The following is a 6,535-nucleotide window of genomic DNA, read 5'->3' on the forward strand; positions in this document are numbered from 1 at the left end:
GCTGGAGGCGCCCAGTGGGGCCAGGCCACAGGAAAGGGCGCTACAGCAAGTGGCTTTCATCAGAGGCCGTGGGGGCTGCAGCGTGGATGGTCACCACCCTCTGGTGGGGCTAGGGAGGAGGACAGGAGCCAGCCTGGATGCGGGAGAAAGCTACGGCATCCTTCCAGAGGGTGATGCGAAGCATCTGAACCAAGACGCTGGAGGCGGTGGCACTTGGAAATGCAGCTGACGGAGGGCAGGTATTGGGGAGAGCAAAATCGGGGATCCCATGAGTGCCTCCAGCGTGCGTGACAGGGTGCACCTCGGTGCCAGCACCCGAGGGAGCAGGAGAGGGTGGGCGGCAGAGGTGTTGAGCTCTGCTCTGCACAAGGAGTCCTGGACATCAGGGGACGTCTGAGGGGCCCGGGCCGGAAGGCAGGTGAGTGCGCAGGGCTGAGGTCCAGCAGACAGGCCCCGCTGGAGACAAGGAAGGGCAGCCGCCGGCTCGTCCACAGGAGCCAAAACGACAGTGGTGCTCACCCCGCCCCCCCTGTGCAGAGAGGAGCCCACCAAGGAAACAGAAGAATGGTACCAGGAAGTTCTAAGGGCGAGGCACCATGAGATCCAAAAGGGGGGATTTCAAGAAGGAGAACATGCGGGCACGAACTGGAGGGAGTCGTGGCGGGGCGCACACCTCTGAGACCGCACACCGGCTCGGCCACTGTCTGCGAGGGGCTACGCGGTACCGCTCGGCCCAGCTCCTGTTGGCGCCACAGGCCTTTCGCGTGTGCGGGACGAGGGCCCAGGGGGCCTTCCTGTCGTATGTCAACAATCAACTCTCGAAGAGCGGTTCGCTGTACCTTTATCAGCCGAATCAGCCGAGCCTGGCCATGTGCCTAGCACCCTCCATCCACAGAGTCTCCCTGCTCACCTACCAACTCCTGGCCTCAGGGCCCCCCCTTCCTCCAGGAAGACCACCCTGACTGTGCCTGCCCTGAGCCACCCCTCAGCACTTTGGGCACCGCTCACCCTGACCCCGTCACGCGGGCATAACCCCCTGCAGAACGGGTGTCCTGAGTGATCTGTTTCCGAGGAGACAGACCTAAAGAAGCAGTCGGTAAACAGTAACGCTTCTCATAGGAATTCAGGAGAAGAGCACTAGACGCCCCAGAGGACCTGGGTCCGGGGCTCCTCCTCCCGGGCTCTGCTTCCCGGCAGTCCACTGGGAGCAGGGACGAGGTGCTGTCCTGGGATTCCCTGCGGTGAGGGGGCCACGCTGTCCCCAGAGACCTCAGCGGGTTCCTCCCTGTCTGAGCCTCTGTTTCCTCTTCTAGGTGAGAATGAGGACACGTGTGCATCCAGAAAGGGAGCACCTGCCACCCAGCCTTGGGGAGCAGTCAGCCGCCAGCCCCGCTGCCTTGCAAGGTGACAGCTCACGCTCCTCGGTGTAAAGACCAGGCATCCCACGCAGCCCGGGACAGCCCCCCCCCCCCCCCCACCGGCCTGCCCGCAGCCAGCTCTGCTTCTCCCCTCGCCTAACGCCTGCCTGCCCCTCCCAACAGACGCAGGTCCCTAAAGCACGTTGCGCCTGCCACTCATCGCAGCCTCTGCCTGCGCACCTGCCTGGGTGCCCGGCGGGCGTGTATTTCGTACCTACGGTGCACCGGGAGCCGCTTCAGGTGCCGGAAGTGCGGCAGGAATAAGGTGGCCACCGGCTCCGGGAGGTGCTGCTGGTCTCAACGTGGCAGGCCCAGGGCCCAAGGTCGAGCCCGGCAGAGCCGAGGGTTTCCCTGAATGCGGCGGAACAGCCTTGGCTCCGGACCCCGGAGGGCCCGCGAAGAGCGGAGCCGCCCTGGGAGGTGCCAAGGGGACGACCTCCCTTCCCATGGCCCCCCCTCCCCCGCTGACGCCGGCTGAGACGCAGCTCCGGGACCCTGGGCAGGCAGTGGCTAGGCCATAAGGGCCGGAGAGGGTCTCCCGGCCAAGGGGGCCTCGAGCCCGGCGGGGAGGGGCATCCACCCTGCGGGGATCCCAAGCCTCCCCGCAGCGGCTGCCAGCGGTGCCTCCCGGCGGCCACTAGAGGGCAGGGGCGAGCTGTGGTCCTGGTCCTGCAGGCCGGCGGGTGAGCCGCGGGCAGGCGCCAGCCCCTGTCCTCTCAGCGGCCCTGCAGGGAGCCTGCCTGGGCACAGCGGCTGGGCCAGCACCTCCTTCGAAGGTAGTGGGAACGGGCCCTAATGAGTGACTAAGAGCTCTCCAGACAGCAAGAGGGAGGAGGAAGTGATTGGGGGGAAACTGAGGCACCCAACAAGAGGAAACAGCCCCACCACCCCTGTGGGTGCCTTGGGGAGCCCAGTTGGAAAAGCACAGCTCTGGGCCAACACCTTTCAGCGGGAGACCCCAGGACCAGAGAGGCAGGCATCGGGTCATGTATCCTGTTCAATCAAAAGCCAGCACACGGCCCCACTGCCAGTGCCTGGGGTGGGGTGGGGTGGGGGGGGGCTCCTGGTTCTCAGGATGTAGCCCCAGGCGGGCCCGGCCTCTCTCAGCTGCCCCCCAGCCCCGCCCCCCAAGGTCACTGGGTGTGGGAGTGGTCGGGGGTCACCAGAACAGTCTCACAAGGCAGGGGGCTTCAAACAACCAGAATCTACTCTCATCCAGCTCTGGAAGCCATGGGTGTGGGCAGGGCTGGTCCCCTCTGTGGCTGTCGGGGGAGTGCGTCTGTCGCAGGTCAGCTGCTGGTGATCCCAGAAATCCCTGGTGTCCTTTGGCTTGGAGACGCGCTGGGCCGGCTCCCTGTGTCCCAAATCTCCCTCCTCTCCGTGCCTCTGTCTCTCCGTCTCTTGGAGGGCGCCCACCTGTCACAGGATGCAGGGCCCACCCTAAATCCAGGATGACATCATCTCTAGACCCTTAACTCATCACATCTGCAAAGACCCTGTTACCAAATGAAGCCATTCTGAGGTGCTGGGTGGGTGTGAGTTTGGAGGGGACCCTACACAGCCCCCCATGGGTCACGGGCACCCATGAGTGGGGGGCATGTACCAAGCCGGCCGCACCCTGCCCTTGGGGAGCCGAAGCCTCAGGAGCCTGGCAGATAGGAGTGGTCCCAAGGTTAATTAATTATGACATTAAAAATTCGCCCGTTAAGGGGCCCCGCAAACAGGAAAAGTATTAATCACTCGTTTCCTCAGAGTGACAAGTGCATTTCCCTAAATTCCTCTGCTGCTGACTTAACCGAATGATAATCTCCCGGCTGCTGCCATTCCCGTGAAGTCACAGCTCATGAATATTCCAGTGTCACAATTTGCTTTTTAAAAGGACAGACTTATTATTTCATTTTTAAGCTTGCTGTCACGAATAGTAATTTTCCAGGCCCTGAAACAATGAAACGGCAGTGACTTTCCGGTCACCCACAAACAGTCCCAGGGAGCCAGTCCCTGCCCTGTAGGGGACCGGGTGGGGGTGCCAGGCCTTCCCACCACTCATCCGGACACGCAGTCAGCCCATGGGAACATGGCTGGACAGCAGTGAATATACTGCACCCCTGCCCCTCCCCTGGGCACTTCACAGTTTATAAGCAGGTGCACCGTTCAGCCCCGAGTTTCTGCAGGCACCCTGCATGCGTGGGGCCACAACGGTGTCTCCAACCGCGAGCCAGCTGAGGGGGTGGGAAGCTTCTCCCAGGAGCCAGACAGATAGCAGTTCAAATCCTGACACCGAGGGGCGCCTGGGTGGCGCAGTCGGTTAAGCGTCCGACTTCAGCCAGGTCACGATCTCGCGGTCCGTGAGTTCGAGCCCCGCGTCAGGCTCTGGGCTGATGGCTCGGAGCCTGGAGCCTGTTTCTGATTCTGTGTCTCCCTCTCTCTCTGCCCCTCCCCCGTTCATGCTCTGTCTCTCTCTGTCCCAAAAATAAATAAAAAACGTTGAAAAAAAAAAAAATCCTGACACCGAGTGATCTTGGGCAAGGCACTCTGGGCCTCAGCTGCCCATCTGTGAAATGGGGTCTGGAGCCAGGATTGGACCCAGGTTCACCCAGTGCCAGAGCCGGTGTGCTCGCCCCCTCGCTGATGCCTCAGGTCTGGCGAGACAGAGCGTCGGGACCCACTGCCCTGAAGTTTGGATCTTCTGTTCCCAGTAGCAGAGGGACTAGTGGTAACACCCAGCAGCTTCCCCGGGAGCACCCTCCGGGTGTGATTTCTACCACTCGATGCAATTACAGGCCATTCCGAAAGCCCAATAAACCGTAGCAATTCACTAAATACGTGTTTAAGTGGAAAATCAGATGCCGTGGCTCCCTTCCATAATTGTTCGTATGGGAAGGGACTCCTTTTCAGAGATGGGTTGATGGTAGAGGGGAAGGGCCCTCCTCAAACCCCATCCCTTCCCCTGCGCCTCAGTGCTGTCTCCAGCGCCGACCTCCCTAGCCCCAGCCTGTCTCCGGAGAGACCCCGAAGGCCCCCACCAAGGCCGTCCTACAGATTGGGGGCCGCTCCTCAGCCTGGCCTCGGGTCGGGCATCCAGGAGGCCCACCCTGCACCTCCCAGGCCTGTCCCCACCCCCACCCCCGCCTAGCCTTTCTCGCGCTCTGCACCCACAAAGCCCCTGCCTCAGCTTATCCTGCCCCCGTGACCCCCGAGACTCAACTCGAACATCCCTCTGCTGCAAAGCCCACCCCGGCTGCCCCTGCCAGGCATGAGCCGGGACCCTCTGTGCACCCCCGGACCCAGTCCCCTGGGTCAGAGTTCAGGTCTTCCCATTTCCCTGTGTTTGCTTCTGCCTGTCCCTCCTCGGTGGCAGGGATTACTGCGTCCTGGACCCCAGCCCCAGCACAGGGCTCCCGGGAGAGCAGCAGTCGACCTCGTTCTTGTTCCCACGAATGAAGAATGAATGGATGAAGCATCGATCGGAGGGACCTGTGCCATAGGTTTACTCTGGAAATAACACGTCCTTACAAAGTGTGGCCCCCAAGAGAACCCCTCTTGGGGAATTACATCGTGCCTCACTTTTCCAGAACAGTGCTAGAGAGGATGTGTAAGAGCTGCGGTCTTGACCTCCAGGGGTCCACAGTGTCCTCTGCTGACAGCCGAGATGCTGCCCCGTGGGCCCCAGCGATGGGATTAAAGGGGAGATCGTATGGGGCGGCGTAGCTTCTCTCGGCTCCCCAGAGGGAGCCCCCAGCTGGTGCCGGAAGCGTGCTCTGATCGGCGGACAGCGCTGTGCGCACGGGAGGCAGCACTGACCCCGGGAACAGAGGGGCTTTACCGTAACCCGACGTCTTCAACTGTCCTTGGGATCTTGTCACAGAGAATCTGAGTGGCCGGGGCCTCCAGAGGCTTGGTTTCCGGAAGGCTGTGTGCTCTTTGCTGAAATGGCATTTGTGGAACGTGCGGTGACTTTTCACAGGGACACCACCGGCCCCGTGGGGGAGGGGCCTAGGGGGCAAAGCTGGCTCACCCACGAATGCCGTTTACGGTCCTGGGTGGGGGCACTAAATGCCGATTGCACACCCCTGCCCCCTGGAACAAGAACATCGGGCAAGCCTGTCCCAGGGGCTGAGGCCACACCAACCCAGGGGAGAGTGCTGGTGTCAGGAGATCCCAGCTTGGTTCCAGGAAGCCCCCGGGGCGGTGGGGGAATCAAGAGGCCCCCAGATGGGCAGGGGCCCTCCCGAGGCCATGGGGAGTCAGTGCAGGGCAGGGTGGGACCCAGGCCCCTGAGGTCCCTTCACAGCTGGGGTGGCCCCAGGTGCACAGCCTCAGGCTGCACCAGCCCCCGCTTGCTGGGGAACCCCTGCAGTCTGACATGCAAAGTCCTTGGGAAATCTCACCAAACACCTGCCTGCTTTCGCCACCGCGAGGAGAAGACGGAGGACGTCAGAAAGACCCCAGCACCTCCTGCGCCCAGATCCCTGGTCCAGAGGGTCCCCCCACGGCCAAAAAAAGGTGTGGCCGTGCCTCTCTCCGAGGTGCTGAACCACCCCCTCCCCCGGCCCCCGCCTCTGGCTGCCCTGCTGTCTGGCATTATCCCTTGCATCCTGCCCTCGCACCCTGACACACAGTTTGCTGTTCTCATATTCTCATTTTTTATGTTTAAAATCGTGGTTATATGCACACACACACACCATTTTAACCATTTTGTAATTTTTTTAATGTTTACTCATTTTTGGGAGAGACAGAGACAGAGCGTGAGCAGGGGAGGGGCACAGAATCCGAAGCAGGCTCCAGGCTCCGAGCTGTCAGCACAGAGCCCGACGTGGGGCTCGAACCCACGAACCGGGAGATCACGACCTGAGCCGAAGTCAAACACTCATCCGACTGAGCCCCCCAGGCGCCCCCATTTTTACCACTTTCAAGGACACAGTTCAGGGGCATCGGGCACATTCACACTGTCGAGCAGCTGTCCCCCCCTCTGTCCCGAGAACGTGTTCATCTTCCCAGACTGGACTCTGTCCTGTTACACGTGGACCCTCCCCTCCCCCAGCCCCACCCCACCACCCCCCTCCATGTCTGTGGCTCTGACTCCTCCAGGACCTCCTGTGAGTGTCCACTCCTACAGG

Source organism: Neofelis nebulosa, chromosome 12 (genome assembly GCF_028018385.1).
Source record: "Neofelis nebulosa isolate mNeoNeb1 chromosome 12, mNeoNeb1.pri, whole genome shotgun sequence".
NCBI lineage: Eukaryota > Metazoa > Chordata > Mammalia > Carnivora > Felidae > Neofelis > Neofelis nebulosa.